We start from the raw sequence: 15,228 nt of genomic DNA, 5'->3' as shown, positions 1-15,228 counted from the left end.
GCATGAGACCAAGGCCACCTCTCAGACCAACTACACCCAAACCACTAGGAAAGCCTGTGCAAAAATACAGACTCCCAGGTCCCACCTCATGCAGAGTCTGATTCTGTTGGCTCGGGATGGGACCTGTGAATCTGCATTTTTAAAACACCCTTGGAATTTTTTTCCCACTTAGTCTAGTGTGGGTCTCACTGTCTAAGTGCCAGCCTGTGGCCCTTATAAGGAGAAGGTTGGCAAGAGGTGGGAATATACTATTTCATGGGTGAAGCCTGGACCAAGGTTTTGAGTAGATTTGTCCTAACAGTCAGATTTGAGGAGCACTTAGAAACCTTGCCTTCTCTCTCTCTTCTTCTTCTTCTTCTTTTTTTTTTTTTTTTTTGCCTTTTAGGGCCACGCCTGTGGCATATGGAAGTTCCCAGGCTAGGGTCAAATCAGAGCTACAGCTGCCAGCCTACACCAGAGCCACAGCAATGCTGGATCCAAGCCGTGTCTGCGACCTACACCACAGTTTATGGCAACACCTGATCCCTGACCCACTGACTGAGGCCAGGGATCAAACCCGCATCCTCATGGATCTTAGTCGGGTTCCTTAACTGCTGATTCACGACAGGAACTCCAGGAACCTTGCTTTCTCAATAGAAAATTATACTCCATCCCCGTCTCTCCACCCCCACATGGATCCCTCCCTCCATGAAGAGTCTCACAATTGAATTAAGCAGTGTCCCGGCGAGGCACTCCTAGAATGGCACTATGGCAGCAGGTGGCAGTGGGCCACTGGATCATGTTTCCTCTAGAACAGAAGGCATAAAGCAGTTGAGGAACTGACATATAGGTGAGGGGAGCCGAGGAGGAAATGGAGGAGGAAGGAGAAAGGAAAATTTTCAGAAACGATGTTTTAAGTACCTCTAGTTATTGTCACAAACATAGATCTAGAGATGAGAGTGGTCACCAACACACTGTCTTTTGAAGGCCTGTCCTGGCCAGCCCTCAGTGTACCATTGCGTTCTTTAGGATTCTCTGGGATCAAAAAGCATCAATATCATGGCAATATTCATGTTTGGGGAAGTACCCATTATTTCTGCCCTTAAACTGCATGTGAGTCGTACCCATATACCTATATGTTTACACCCAAACCAACAACAATTAGAAAACAGGTATAATGACTAAACAATGCATTATAAAGAAAACATAGTTTTTTTAATTGCCGAACAAGATGAAAGACTATTTCTCAGGAGCCTGTGTTCTAATTCTTCCCATGCCCTTCAGTTCTTAAGGAGACCAGCAAGTTACTAAAAGATTCTCATACAAAGGCCAGAGTCCCTTCAGAAGAAAACCTCAGGTCCTGTTAGCACCAGCTTGCCGGGATCTGTCTCAGAGGGACAGGAACCCAGAGAATTATCCCCATTCCCTTGATCCGCTAAGGAGTAACCCCTGCAGGGGGATGGAGGCTGGCTGGAGTGAGTTCACGAGCCCCACGCAGACCCTCTTCTTTCCTCTCCCTTTCTCCCCAGGCACCCCGCTTAGCAGAAGGGGGCCACCCAGCCCTTTCAAAACGAGGCCTCGCCTTCCCAGGCATGCTGACCCACCACCTGAGAAACGCCACCTTCCTCCCTGGCCACACTGCTATTTGTCAGCTGCTAATCGTTCATTAACCTCCCGGGTACCTCACAGAAGCCAGGACCTCGCCTTCATTTGCGAAGGTGGTTCACTGGGTCCCCCTTTAATAAAATTACAACTTCGGGAAACAAATCATTTATATCAAATACAACCCCATGGCTTCCTCTTATGTTAATCATTTCAGGCAGGTGCTATTAGGTAATTCAATCACTGGGCTACGGAAAGCTGCCACTGAATTAATGAGGAATGAACTCAAATTCTGAATTAGAGATTTTCTGAATAAATGGCTCTGAATGAAAAACCAGGAGCCAAGCCTGTAATCACAGCAGATGACAACAATACAAAATTGCATATTAAACACAGTCCTAGCTTCCATCTATTCTCGGTCCATAGACTCTTTTGGAGCCAAACGAACATACTGCGACCACCACAAACAGCCTTCCGTATTTGCCGCTTTTCTAATATTTCCTTAACGCCTTTTCAGGTGAACTGAATACATTCTGAATTTATGAATTTATGAGATGCGCTCATCCTGAGTTAGAATAAGCCTTAGTTTATCCCCAAAGCTAGTCTTTTCTTAAAAAGAGTATCTTTTACAGAGGACAAACCAGTCGTTACCAATGGGGAGGGGGAAGCAGGGACGGGGTTCAGAAGTACAAACTATTAGGTGGAAAGTAAGCCACAAGGATATATTGTACCACACAGGGAACTGCCAATGTTTAAAAATAACTACAACCTTTAAAAACTATGACTCATTTTATTATACACCTGTAGCTGGTATAATATTGTATAGCAACTTTACTTCAATTCAAATGGAAAAAAAGGAGTATCCTTGTCCACAGCCTCATTTAAACGCTAACCTTACCCTCTCTGGCCTCCCATCTGCTGCATCTGCAAGTGGGGGTCCCTTCCCTCTGGGGACACTGTTCCTCGAAGCCACCAGGTGAGCCTCCCTAAACTCAAATCTGACCACATCACGTTCCCACTTCACAGCCTCCACTCGCTTCCACCGGCCTCCTCTTGTTAACATGTTATGTGAGACTCTTTATGACCAGGGGCTCTGCTTATTTTTCTAGGCTCTTCTCTTACTGTTCCCTGTAGGAACACATCCTAAATTCTGGCCACACATAAGTGCTCATCATTTCTGAATGTCCCAGGCTCTTTGATAATGCCATGCTCTTTCTCCCACTGGAGCTTCTACTCTAATTCTCAGCTTGTTAAATTCTTTTTTTTTTTTTTTTTTTTTTTTAAATTTTTAGGACTGCACCTGTAGCATATGGAAGTTCCCAGGAAGGGATCAAATTGGAACTACAACCACAGCCTACGCCACAGCCACAGCAAAGCCAGATCCTTAACCCACTGAGAGAGGCCAGGGATCGACCCCACATCCTCATGGATACTAGTCAGGTTCGTTACCACTGAGCCATGATGGGAACTCCTGTAAAATTAATCTTGAACAGTGCCTCCTCCTCAGCTCTCTCTGATCGGGTCCAGGACTGAGTTTGGTGCCCTTCCCCCAGGCTTCCTTAGCACCTGGGGACAGAGTTCAGTTAATGAACATGGCACCACTCTACTAGTTGGAGCACAAGTCTTTCTCTCTCCTAGACAGACGTCTTGAGGGGAAGACTCCATAGTGTTTAACCTTGTATTTCCAATGCTGGGCACATGGAAGATACGTAATAAATATTTGATGAATGAATGAACCAGTGGTAGAACACATGAAATCATGGCTGAATACATGAACCCCATGCCACGATTTCTAGCAGCCACAGTCGCCTGTCCCAACCCTGGGGAAAAGCATTTGAAAAGTTATTTTCGAAATCCGAAGCTCAGTCAGTGAAGACTTGCCCCAGAAGGAGCAAGTTTCCTTAGAGGGAGGGAGACCATCACGTCTTCATCCTGCCACTCTTTAGAAAGTACTTGAAAAAGAGACTCTGCCGTGAGAGGACACCACTGTTGGGACGAGCCACGTGACAACCCACATCGCCTTCCTTGGGCCCAGGCTTCCCGCCCCGCAGGAAATCTCCCCCACTCTGCACACTGCGTTTGGTTTCACAGTGCTGTAGTCGCCTGGCATTTATCAAGCTGTGCTTCATCAGAGATTTAATCAGGTTTGAGTTTTTAACAACGTGCTCGTCATGCTCACTTAACTTAAAATCAAGCCTGTTCAGGGCATTAGTCAGTCTTGTTCACTCAGTCTGGTACTTTTGGCATTTAAAACTTTAGAATTTTTCACCAAGGAACACTGTACTGTTTTTTTTACCAAGCGTTCCTTTTACATAAATCTCTCAGGCTGATTCCCAGGTTGAACTAGTCCAGCCTTAAGGATTATACTTCTGTGCATGTAGGTCTCCTACAGATGCTGTAATGAATGACCACACACTTAAAAGCTTAAAACAGTATATATGTGCTATCTGATGCTTCTGTAAGACAGAAGTCTGACATGGGTTTCACCTGGCTAAAATCACAGAGGCAGCAGGGCTGTATGCATTCTGGAGGTTCAAGAGGAGAACCTGTTTCCTTGCCGTTTCCAGCTTCTGGAGCCCACAGTACCTGGTTCATGCCCTTTCTTCCATCCTCAAAGGCAGCCATGGCTGGTGGAGTTCTTCTCATATTATATCCCTTTGGCCTTCTCTTTGGCCTCCCTCTTCCACTTCTAAGGACCCTTGTGATAATACTGGACCCATCTGGGTAGCGCAGGATACTCTTCCTCTTTTAAGGAGAGCTGATTAGCAGCCTTCTGTCCATCTGCAGCCTTAATTTCTCTTTGCTATGGAAGGTAACATAGTCACAGTTTTCAGGAATTAAGACATGACACCTTTGGAGGGAGGGGGCTGTCACACTCCCTGCTATACTTATATGGCTCTGGACCTCTGGAAGTCATCCTTTGTGTAATTGTGTGGGTCCAGGATGGATTTCCCACCAAAAGCAATTGTGTGGTCTGAAAGCTTGTGAGAAATGCAGACTCCCAAGCTCCACCCCCGACTGTCAGAATCAAAATCTACATTTTCACCAACTCCCAGGAAAATTATCTATCTATCCATCCAGCTATCTATCTATCTGAGAGAGAGAAAGAGAGAGAGAGAGAAGCACCACTCCAAAGTTGCTCCTGATGGGGCAGAGGAATAAGCTTGGATTTGCTGTTGGTTCGATCTGGAAACATGTTTGAAAAATGGAGGGATCTTGAGGAGCCCAATCAAGAGCCCCTCTCTTCTCTGTTAAGCTCTGAACAAGTGGAGGCATAAGAAGTGGGGCCAGGTGGAGAGCAAGGTAGCACCTTGCTAAGCTGGATATCTGGTAATATACTTTACTTACAGATACAGCATTGAATCTCACCATGAGAACTTCTTCCCAGTCTGTCACACCTGCATGAGACCTGGGAGGGTCTCCCCACTGCAACCCCTGCCAGAAAGGGCAGAGCCTGTGTAGGGGGATTTTTAGCAAGGAGTAGACTATGAGAGCACATGCTCTCTGTAAGCAGGCCAGCTCCCCAGAGGAAGGAAAAACAAGTCTGGGCTACACATGCCTGGTTTCTCTTTCGAAACTCACCAACCAGATAGATCACTGGTAAGGGGCTAGAGAGAAGACAGAAGTCTTCCAGCTAGTAGAGCTGCCTCCACATGGAAGGAAACATTAGGGGAGAGACTCGCATGTCCCCTAATCAATAATGCCTGCATCACAGGGATGTTTTGAGGAGAGTGATACAACATGTGTGGTAGCATGTGGTACATCAGAGTTCAATGACAAGGAGCACTGTGTTGTCTCACAGTAAACACATCAGAATGCCCTAATGACTTCTTACAAAATGTGGATCCCTGGACCTCACCCTAGGGGATCCAATTCAGCAGGTGTAACCTGGGGCTTGGGAATCACAGACCTAGAATCCTGGTAGCACACAGGAAGAAAAGAGTTGGTGTCATGGGCCCTTCAGTCATATAGGCATGACTTTACCTAAACCAGAGGAATGAGTATTAGGCAAGACTCTTTGGGTTATGGGTTATAGAAACCAACTTGAGCTGGCTTACCCATAGAAGGAATGTGTCACGGGGGCCCGTGGGTGTCCTAAAGAATTCTGGGAACTAGACACTTTCAGGTACCCAATAGTACTCTCAATCCATCACTCATTTCTGCTTCTCTCTATGACCAATGCCATCTTCTCTTTGGTCTTCAAGGTGAGCAGAAGACAGACTCTGTACAGCTTCTGAAGGTGCTTCGTCTGGACACTCTAGACAGATTAGCTCTCTTTTAGTCCCAGTACTTAATCCCCAGGGCAGAGAACCTGACTGACCCCAGTTAGGTCAGCTGTCCCCACCTGGTGCAGGGGCTTGAAGTCATAGGTCCCATCCATCCATTTTTGTGGGGATACTTTGGATGGAAGGCAATTCTCTGAGAAAAGTGGTCATTGCAAGTTTGGTGGATACCCCACAGAATCTACCAGAAGCTGCTGTCCCAAGTCGATTATTTAAATTGCTTTCCCCCAAAACTCCACAAATAAAAAGGACAACGTTGTAACTTTGGGTGTCTGATAAAATTTTTTAAAGTACTTTGAATTTATACTCAGAATCAATCTCAAGGAAATATCAGCTCTAGTGAAATTCTCAAGATGCTGACTCTCTTGCTTACTCAAAATGGTCAGAGATCTTAACTCCTTTGGAGGGCTTGCTTCTTCTTCTAAGTGTGTTCACTTCCCAAGATAGCTCAGGGCTCTTTGACAAGCTTCTTTCTGGTGTGAAGAGGGTTCTTTTCCAAGAAGACATTTTTTAGGAGTCACTGCCAGATCCACTTATGTTGTAATTCTTCTCTATGAACATGTCCACCTACCAGACCACAAGGTCTTCAGCGCTGCGATTTCCTATCATTTCCCCTGTGTCTGTAGTGCCTGTTATAGAGCCTGGCTCAGAATCACTACTCAGGATCTTATTGGCTTCAAGAACAAATGAGAGTCATCATCCTTCAAAAGGTGATGAAAAATATCATGCTTAGAGGGACATCAACAGGTACCAGGAAATGATGCCAGGAGAGGTTTCCCCCAGTTCAGGCTTGCTGTGCACTTCTGGGAGGAGAGTCCATGATCACATCACAGCGGGTCTTGGGGGAAGGAAAGGGACGCCGTCAGAGATTTGTGTGAGAAGCAGACCCAGGAGTTGGGGCTGGTGGCCCACAGCTCACAAATTAAGTACTCCGCCAGGCCTCCTTTCCCCTAGGAAAAGGGCCCTTTCTTTTCCTTCTCCTAAAGACATGACATCCCTGTCTCTGTCAGTCCACTCAAATCCCTACCCTTCACTCCCAGATGTGCTGAGTCATGAGAACAAGAAGTGCCAACTGGCAGCTGTCCTCGGGTCATCATAGGAAGGAGTGTGTAGATAGCCCTCATGAATGTTTATTTTAATGGCAGTTCAAAAAAAAAAATACCCTTAGACTTCACAATCCATTATTCCACTAGAAAATCAATATTACAAGGCTCAAATATCTACATCATGACAGTGTTTCATTCAAAAAAATGTATTTTCCTAACATGTTTTAACTTCTAAAATAACAAAAAGTAGCTTTGGCATGATGTAAATGAAACACAATTTTAATGAAATGGCTTTTATCAATTTAACTGGAGCAAATATTTGCCATGCTTTATTTAAATTAATTTGCTGTGCACGCTCTGCCGTTTCCATAGCAGGCGAGGTTTGTCACATCACACGTCTCCTGCTCTGGGCTCTGAGACTTGCTGGTGAAGAGACAGAAGCTGTGGGGCCCAAGGGGGCCAGTTCTGAGGACCCTGCAGGCCCATACACTGGTTCCACTGGCACTAAAAATTGGCTGGGTGTGGGCAAGTTGTTTAACAAACTTCTATGTCCGTTCTTGCCAGGCGAGGGAGAGAGATTCACCTCCACGTTGGTGGCATTTTTTAGTAATCTTAAATCAGTCCCAATGTCCATTCCATATAAATTCTAAACTGAACCTCTTTTTTTTTTTTTTTTTTTTTTTTTTGGCCACACCTACAGCATATGGAAGCTTCCGGGGCAGGGATCGAACTTGCACCACAGCAGTGGCCAGAGCTGCTGCAGCAATAACACCAGATCCGTAACCTGCTGTACCACAAGGGAACTCCTGAACAATTTTTTGAGTGCATTGTAAATACCGCCTCTTCCTAAATTTTTTAGAAAAACAATCTGCAAGTTCTATAGTGCTATTACTATCAGTTCAGTGGGAGAAACCGGGCCACAGATGTGTTTATTAAGTTACTTTCTAGACCTTTGTGAAAAAATGTGCCAACCTCTAGATTTATAGGATAAATGTTTTGGAGTGACCAAATAATATTGGTTTTAATATGGAAGCCTAGATATTAAACAACTTTCTTGCCTTTTTTTTTTTTTTTTTCCCTTTTTTGTCTTTTTGCCTTTTCTAGGGCCGCTCCTACAGCATATGGAGGTTCCCAGGCTCGGGGTCTAATTGGAGCTGTAGCTGCTGGCCTATGCCAGAGCCACAGCAACACAGGATCTGAGCCGCATCTGCGACCTACACCACAGCTCACGGCAACACCGGATCCTTAACCCACTGAGCAAGGCCAGGGATAGAACCCGCAACCTCATGGTTCCTAGTCGGATTCGTTAACCACTGCGCCACGATGGGAACTCCACAGATTTCTTTCTTTTACAGCTTCCTGGATCAGTAATTCATAGATTCAGTTAAGAGTTTTCCATCAGTTTGTAGTTATAGAAACTGTATATGACTGTGATTATTGTTTGCTTTCCATGACCACTAGTCTGGCACCATGACCTCTATCCCAGATGGGGGATCTGAAACAATAATGGTGGGGCTCATGACCACCATAAACAGGTCATGGTCATCACAGGATAGATGTCATCAACTGGTGTATGGGTCATGACCAAAAAATGATATCTGACTTGCACATATGGACTTAAAAATACTTGCCCATAAAATTAAAATTTAAATTTTGCACATAAAAATTAAAATACTTGCACGTAAAAAGACTTGTGTCTTTTTAGCTTTGGGGCAAAGGTCTTCAAAGCTGTTAGGATCAAGTGCACTTTGAAGATGATGATTTCATTTATGGGCAAAATAAAGAACCTGGACTTGAGAAACTAAATACATTTTTAAAAGGAATTTCATACACACACAGGTACACACACACACACACACACACAAACACACACATCATAGAACCTGTGTCCACTATTTGGAAAACTTTAGTGCCATTCACAGGAAAAAATGAGATATTTTTAAAATGCAGTAGAAGATGGCCCCTGATCCAAGGATCTCTGCATTTAACAAAAGCATCTATTTTTTTTTTTTTTCTGATCAGAATTCTTTCAAACCAACATTAGACAGGGTGAATTCTTTGCTCTTTGGGGTTACTGTTGGGCCAAGGGCTTCAGTCAACTGGAAAAGATCCCTTTCTAAAAGCCTGCTCTCTCTGCTCAGTTTTTTCACTCCCAAAGTCGGTCATCAGAGGTGAAGTAGTTTGGAGGTGCCACAACAAACTCTTAAAATGGGAGTGATGGCGCAGGGGGTGGAGAGGTTCTCTGAGTGCCCAGGCAACTGTGAAATAGCAAAAAGGAGATAAGAGCCAACAAAAGCCAGAGGCAGGAGAAAAACTGGAAGCAAAAGAATACAGTGGATTACATTTTTCTCAATGATCACCTGGGAACAGGCTTTACCGTCCAAAGACCATTTTCTCTCCCTTCCAGGAATTAAGAGTGAACAGGATCAGTTCTACAGCAAAGGTCAGCTTAGGTAACCTTACTAGGTAATTGAAAAAAGCTTCCAGGTGTTTGGTTATTTTTTTTTCACTGTTGTCAAATAAACACTCCACTGGTAGAAGGAGAAACCGGAGTTCCTTTGCAGACTCAGAGAAAACTAGATGTCGGAGAACAGAAACAATCGCTCCAGCAAATAAGGGCTCCAACTTTTCCAATAGGAAACAAGAAAAACTCTATGAAGTTAATTCGATAAATGCTCTGGGAAAAAAAAATGTCTGTCTACTTTATGAGACACAGACCCTACCTTTAAAGAATCTGTAACCTGGAGTTCTGGCTGTGGCACAGGGATTGGCAGCATCTCTACAGTGCCACGATGCAGGTTCTACTCGCCCCGGCACTGTGGGTAAAGGGTCGTTATTACCGAAGCTGCAGCATAGGTTGCAACTGTGGTTCGAATCTGATCCCTGGCCCGGGAACTCCATATGCCATGGGGTGGCCAAAAAATAAAAAAATAAAAACAAAAAATCTGTAATCTACTTCTGGGTATAGGACTGGGGCCAGTCATTGGGAAACAATGGTTTCTATTCTAGGACTCACTCAAATGGTGCTACAGGAGTTAGAAGGGAGAGAGACGAGGGAGTAGTTTGAAGCATGAAACTGTACTGGTTATTTATTGCTGATAACAGATTACCCCAAATGTAAGGACTTAACAAAGTAATCATGTATTGTCTCAGAGTTGCTGAGGATTGGGAATCTGAAATCAGCTTGATGGCTTGGTTCAGGTTTAGAGTCTCTTGTAAGCTGTCAGCTAGGGCTGCAGTCAGCTCAAGGTCCTACTGGAGGAGGATGTGTTTCCTTGTGTACTCATGTGGTCCTTGGAAGTCTTCTGCTCTTCACCATGTGGGCCTCTCCACAGGGTGCTTTGCAACATGGCAGCTGGCTTCTGCCAGCGCAAGCAATCAGACAGGGAGAGCAAGGAGAGAGAGCCCAAGACAAAAGGCACAGCCTTTTTATAACCTAGTCTCAGAAGGGACATTCCCTCATTTCTGCCACATTCTATGTGTTAGAAATGAGTCAAGAAATTGAGTGCATACCACCTGCTTTTGTAAATAAAGCTGTATTGGCCCACAGAACACAGATTTATTTACCTATTGTCTCTGACTGCTTTTGTGCCAACAGCTGCAGAGGTGAGCTGTTGGAACAAAGACCTCTTAGTCTGCAAACAAAGTATTTATTATATGAACCTTTACAGGAAAGTTTTGCTGAGCCCTGCTCGAGAGTGCTATTTCTCAAAATGTACATGCCTGTGAATCAACTGGAGATCTTGTTAAAATGTGGCTTCTGATTCAATAGGTCTGAGTGGAGCCTGAGGTTCTGCCTTTCTGACAAGCTCCCAGGGGATGCTGGTGCTCCTGGACCACAGATCACACTTGAGTAGCATGGCTTGTGAACCTTGAGATGAGAAGATCTTGGGTTGGAGTTCCTGTCGTGGCGCAGTGGTTAACGAACCCGACTAGGGACCATGAGGTTGTGGGTTCGATCCCTGGCCTTGCTCAGTGGGTTAACGATCCGACATTGCCGTGAGCTGTGGTGTAGGTTGCAGACGCGGCTCGGATCCAGCGTTGCTGTGGTTCTGGCGTAGGCTGGTGGCTACAGCTCCGATTCAACCCCTAGCCTGGGAACCTCCATATGCCACGAGAGCAGCCCAAGAAAATGGCAAAAAGACAAAAAAAAAAAAAAAAAAAAAAAGAAGAAGAAGATCTTGGGTAGGTGTGGAGGGCCTTCTAAGTAAGAGGAAATGGCATGAGGAAAGACAAGAAATGAAAAAGGCATGGCTTTGGGGGTGAGAATAAGCCTGGGCTGTCTGGAGCAGAGGAGAGGGCACAGTCAGGACTTCTCTGGGGTAAGAAGTTCTAGGGAGCAACACTTAGCCTCGAGGCAATGGAGAAAGCGATGGAGAGAAAAATATAGTTTCAGTTCTTTTTTTTTTTTTTTTTTTGGTTTTTAGGACCGCATTCCTGGCATATGGAAGTTCCCAGGCTAGGGGTCGAATTGGAGTTACAGCCGTCAGCCTACACCACAGCCACAGCAACAGGGGATCTGAGCCACACCTGCGACCTACACCACAGCTCACAGCAGCAACAGATCCCTGATCCACTGAGCAAGGCCAGGGATCTAACCGGTATCCTCATGGATACTAGTTGGATTCGTGCCTGCTATGCCAAACAACTGGAACTCCTCAGTTGTTCTTATTTCATAATAGAGTCTTTTATTTTTAAAAAGGATCAGACTGTAGTCAATTGTTTATCCAACAAAAACACCAGAATTGGGGAAAAAAATGGAAGCAAGCAAGCATGAATCTACACAGACATTCGTTTAGTGCCCATTTTGCCTCACTAATGTGCTGGGTGCTGAGGCTACAAGATGAATAGACAGTTCCTCCTCATCACTCAGGCTGGTGATGGACAAAGACATGTAAATACACTGGAAGTGATGCATTGTGATAAATCTTTTAATAGAAGTATCTACCTAGAGCTGCAGGAAAACAAAGACAAGGGTCTGAAAGGATGAGTAGGAGTTTGTTTTGATGGAGAAAGTATTTGGGGCTGAGTTACAGGGTAGAGACATGGAAGGGCATGGGCTAGGTAGGGGTTGTGCAAGCTTGAAGCATGGGCTGTGTATCAGCAGTGGGATGTGAAGGGGTCAGGAAGGGAAGGTCAGGGCCAGACATGGGGCCGGACAGACAGGCAGGAAGACTCTTATACTCCATCGAGTGCTGATATCAGATAACTTATGTAATGTACAGGGTGCATCATCCAGCATGTCCATCCTTGTTGTCTTGTGTTCCCACACACCAGCAGGGGTGCCTCTGCCACTGCAGAGGAGGGAGCTACTCACCTAGCATGGCTATCTTCATCCACGGAGCACAGACAAGGGCTCTGCAGACACTGAGCAACGGACCTCCTTGGAGATTTTACATTTGTCCCATTCAGACTTGGCTCCACCACCTTTCGTACCATGAAGGTCTTGTGGGCTGCACGTTGCCCATCCTGGTACACATAACACTCCTGCTGTGCTGTGAGGGTCTGTTTACTTGTCTGTCTGCCATTCAGACAAGCTCCCCAAGGTCAGAGACTTTATCTCATTCACCAATACACCCTTGGCACCTAACCCAATTCTGGGCAGTGTGGGCACCTATAAAATTTGCATCAAAGGAACAAATAAGTGACAGTGGAGCTGATAATATTTCATACCTCATTGCGTGTTATGAGGATGGTATTAGTTTGCAAGGGCTGCCATAGTAAGTGATCATACCTTGTGTGGCTCTAACAAGAAAAATCTATTTTACCTTGTGTGGCTCTAACAAGAAAAATCTATTTTCTCACATTTCTGGAAGCTAGAAGTCCAAGATCAAGGTGCTGGCAGGATTGGTATCCTCAGAAGTCTCTCTCCTAGGCTTGCAGACAGCCGATTTCTCACTCTCTCTTCACATGGTCTTGCTTACTCTCTCTGTCTCTTGCAGTTTCTCAACTTGATTAGCCTGGAGCTCCTCCCTGTCAGCTTCACTGGCTGGTCTGGGGCATCGTGAGCAGGACTGGGGTCAGACAAGTTCAGCCTCTGGCCCCTGGCGGCCTGGAACAGCTGGACTGTGTGCACCCCTGGTGCCCCTCTGTGTGTCTTCATCGTTTCTTATAAGGACCAGTCAGATAGATTAGAATTCATCTTAATGGCCTCATTTTAACATAATTATTTCTTTAAAGGCCCTGGCTCCAAATACAGTCACATTCTGAATATTGGCGGTTAGGGCTTCAAACTACAAATTTGAGGGAGAGGCACATTCCTCCGCTTAGAGAAGCAGAATTAACACAGCAGGCAAGAGGGTGGGAGCAAGGAGGCCCCTGCTGAACCACGTGAGGATCCAGACCTGTCAGCCCAGGTCTGGTGATCACCAAGCAGTGGCTGGGAGGGAACAGAGCTGTGGCGGGGAAAGCAGGAGCAGCTGGGGAGGGTGGGAAGTGACACTTGTATTCCTCAGCTGGGGCTGCTCAAACAAAGCACTCAGACTGGGCAGCAGAGATTTATTTTCTCCTCGTGGTGCAGGCTGCAAATCCGAGATCAAGCTGGCAGCCGAGCTGACTCCGTGTGAGGGCTGTGAGGGAAACGTGGCCTCCAGGCCTCCCTCCTTGGCTTTAGAGATGGCTCACTCCTCCCTGGGTCTCCATTAACATCTTCCCTCATATATGTCTGTCCCAGTCTCTTCTTATAAGATCCTACTGGATTTGGGCCCAATTTTTATAAATATGTATTTACGTATTTATGTATTTATTTATTTTTGCTTTTTAGGGCCACCCCCGTGGCATATGGAGGTTCCCAGGCTAGGGGTCAAACCGGCCTAGGCCACAGCCACAGCAACGTCAGATCCCAGCTGCACCTGCGACCTACACCACAGCTCATGGCAACACTGGATCCTTAACCCACTGAGCGAAGCCAGGAATCGAACCTGTGTCCTCATGGATGCTAGTCAGATTCGTTTCCTCTGAGCCATGACGGGAACTCCAGATTCAGACCTCATTTTAATTTAGTCACCTCTTTAAAGACCTTATCTCCAAGGACAGTCATATTCTGAAGGGATGTGGGGTTAGGATTTCAACATATGAATCCCTGGAGGGACACAGTTCTGCCCACACAACCCTGACAGCTTCTCTGAAGCTTGGAAAATTTTTGTGACAGAACCTTCTCCTTTCTGAGAGGTAGAGGGCCCCATGGCTGGCTCACTTGTCCTGGTCAGAGGAGCGGGGACTGACCCTGCAGGGCCTGGGGTGTCCTCTGTCAGGGCAGGATGTGTTCCCAAGTCCTCAGCATTCCTGCAGACCAGCAGCCAAGGCCAGAGCCGGTGCTGAAACTGCAGAGTGAGGGTTGAGTGAGCACTTGGGTCAAGGATGGAAGGATCTGTAGACAGGACAGGGTAGCAGGGGCTGCAAGATGCTGGTAGCTGCATGAAGCATTGATTCCAGTGAGCTGTGTTCACTGCTGACCTGCCTCCTCCACTGGGGTGGATGAGTTATCCACCCTCTTGAAGCCTTGGTGTCCATAGCATTAAAACAGGCATCAGCAGCACCTACTTGCAGTAACGGATGAGATAAAGAAGTGATGCAGGTACAGTGCCTAGCACCCAGCCTGCAAAAGGGCCAATCACGCAGCACTGGTTAAATGGAAAATGACAGCTATAATTGCCATGATGTTAGATATTAAAGACACCTGTTGAGCCACCCAACAGAAGGGAGATTTTTCACCCTGGACAGTGAGACTCCTTTTAAAGCCTAGTGTCCTTGAGGACCAGCCTCATCCCGGGCGAAGCAAGTGTGAATGTTTAAGGAGTTCCTGAGCATCAGCCGTATCTTCCAGCCATCACAGCATCTGCATTAGGGCTACCTTAGGTTAGGGCTCTTTTGAGCCCCTTGTTAGCATGTCACCCTGACATAGCATCCAGAGGGCACTCCCACTCCCTGATTCTGAGTCCCACTACACTTTTCCTCATGCAGCAGACTATGGCAAGAGGCAGGCATTGTTAAAAATTTCTACCTGCCTCCTCCTTTTTCCTCCTCCCTCCTCCCAGGATCTGTTACAGGAATTTCATTCCCCTTAATTTACTCTCTGCCAATTGCTCAGCTTGAATACTGTTATTCCACAGCTCTCCGTGAATGGCGCGTCATGAGATCTCAGCCCACTTGCTCTGCACGCATCGCTCATTCCGCTGGAGGAGAGCTGCCCTTGCAGGATGGAAGCCAGGACCCACCTGCCTCAGGCACCATGTGAAATACCTAAGCGTGCGGCTTCTCATTCGTACAGGGATTTACAGTTTCCAGAACACAGTCATCCCCACTGGCTCACTCACATA

At 46.1% G+C, this 15,228-nt stretch overlaps 1 protein-coding gene and 1 long non-coding RNA gene across 17 annotated transcripts in view; one reads left to right on the top strand and one right to left on the bottom strand.

The window, feature by feature from the left end:
* Positions 1 to 15,228, bottom strand: part of LOC102162878 (uncharacterized) — a 462,928-nt gene that overhangs the window by 151,555 nt on the left and 296,145 nt on the right. The window contains exons 7-8 of one of the 7 annotated variants that reach the window (XR_014816288.1): positions 5,640 to 6,702; positions 3,701 to 4,384 (exon numbers count right to left, since the gene is read on the bottom strand). The exons of the other annotated variants lie outside the window; for them this stretch is intronic. This is a non-coding gene — a long non-coding RNA (uncharacterized LOC102162878). Of the gene's footprint in view, positions 1 to 3,700; positions 4,385 to 5,639; positions 6,703 to 15,228 lie in introns of those variants that run through there. 7 annotated transcript variants of the gene reach the window in all.
* The window catches only part of TNR (tenascin R), a 416,877-nt gene that overhangs the window by 230,817 nt on the left and 170,832 nt on the right, over positions 1 to 15,228 (top strand). The gene's annotated exons all lie outside the window — the stretch shown is intronic.

The sequence above is a fragment of the Sus scrofa genome, chromosome 9 (assembly GCF_054392235.1).
Source record: "Sus scrofa isolate SSC_HxYL_T2T_F1_AM1 chromosome 9, Sscrofa_HxYL_maternal_Yorkshire_Landrace_v2.0, whole genome shotgun sequence".
Classification (NCBI taxonomy): Eukaryota; Metazoa; Chordata; class Mammalia; order Artiodactyla; family Suidae; genus Sus; species Sus scrofa.
Note: the sequence above shows the minus strand (reverse complement) of the source record. Positions and strands in the feature narration are given on the sequence as shown.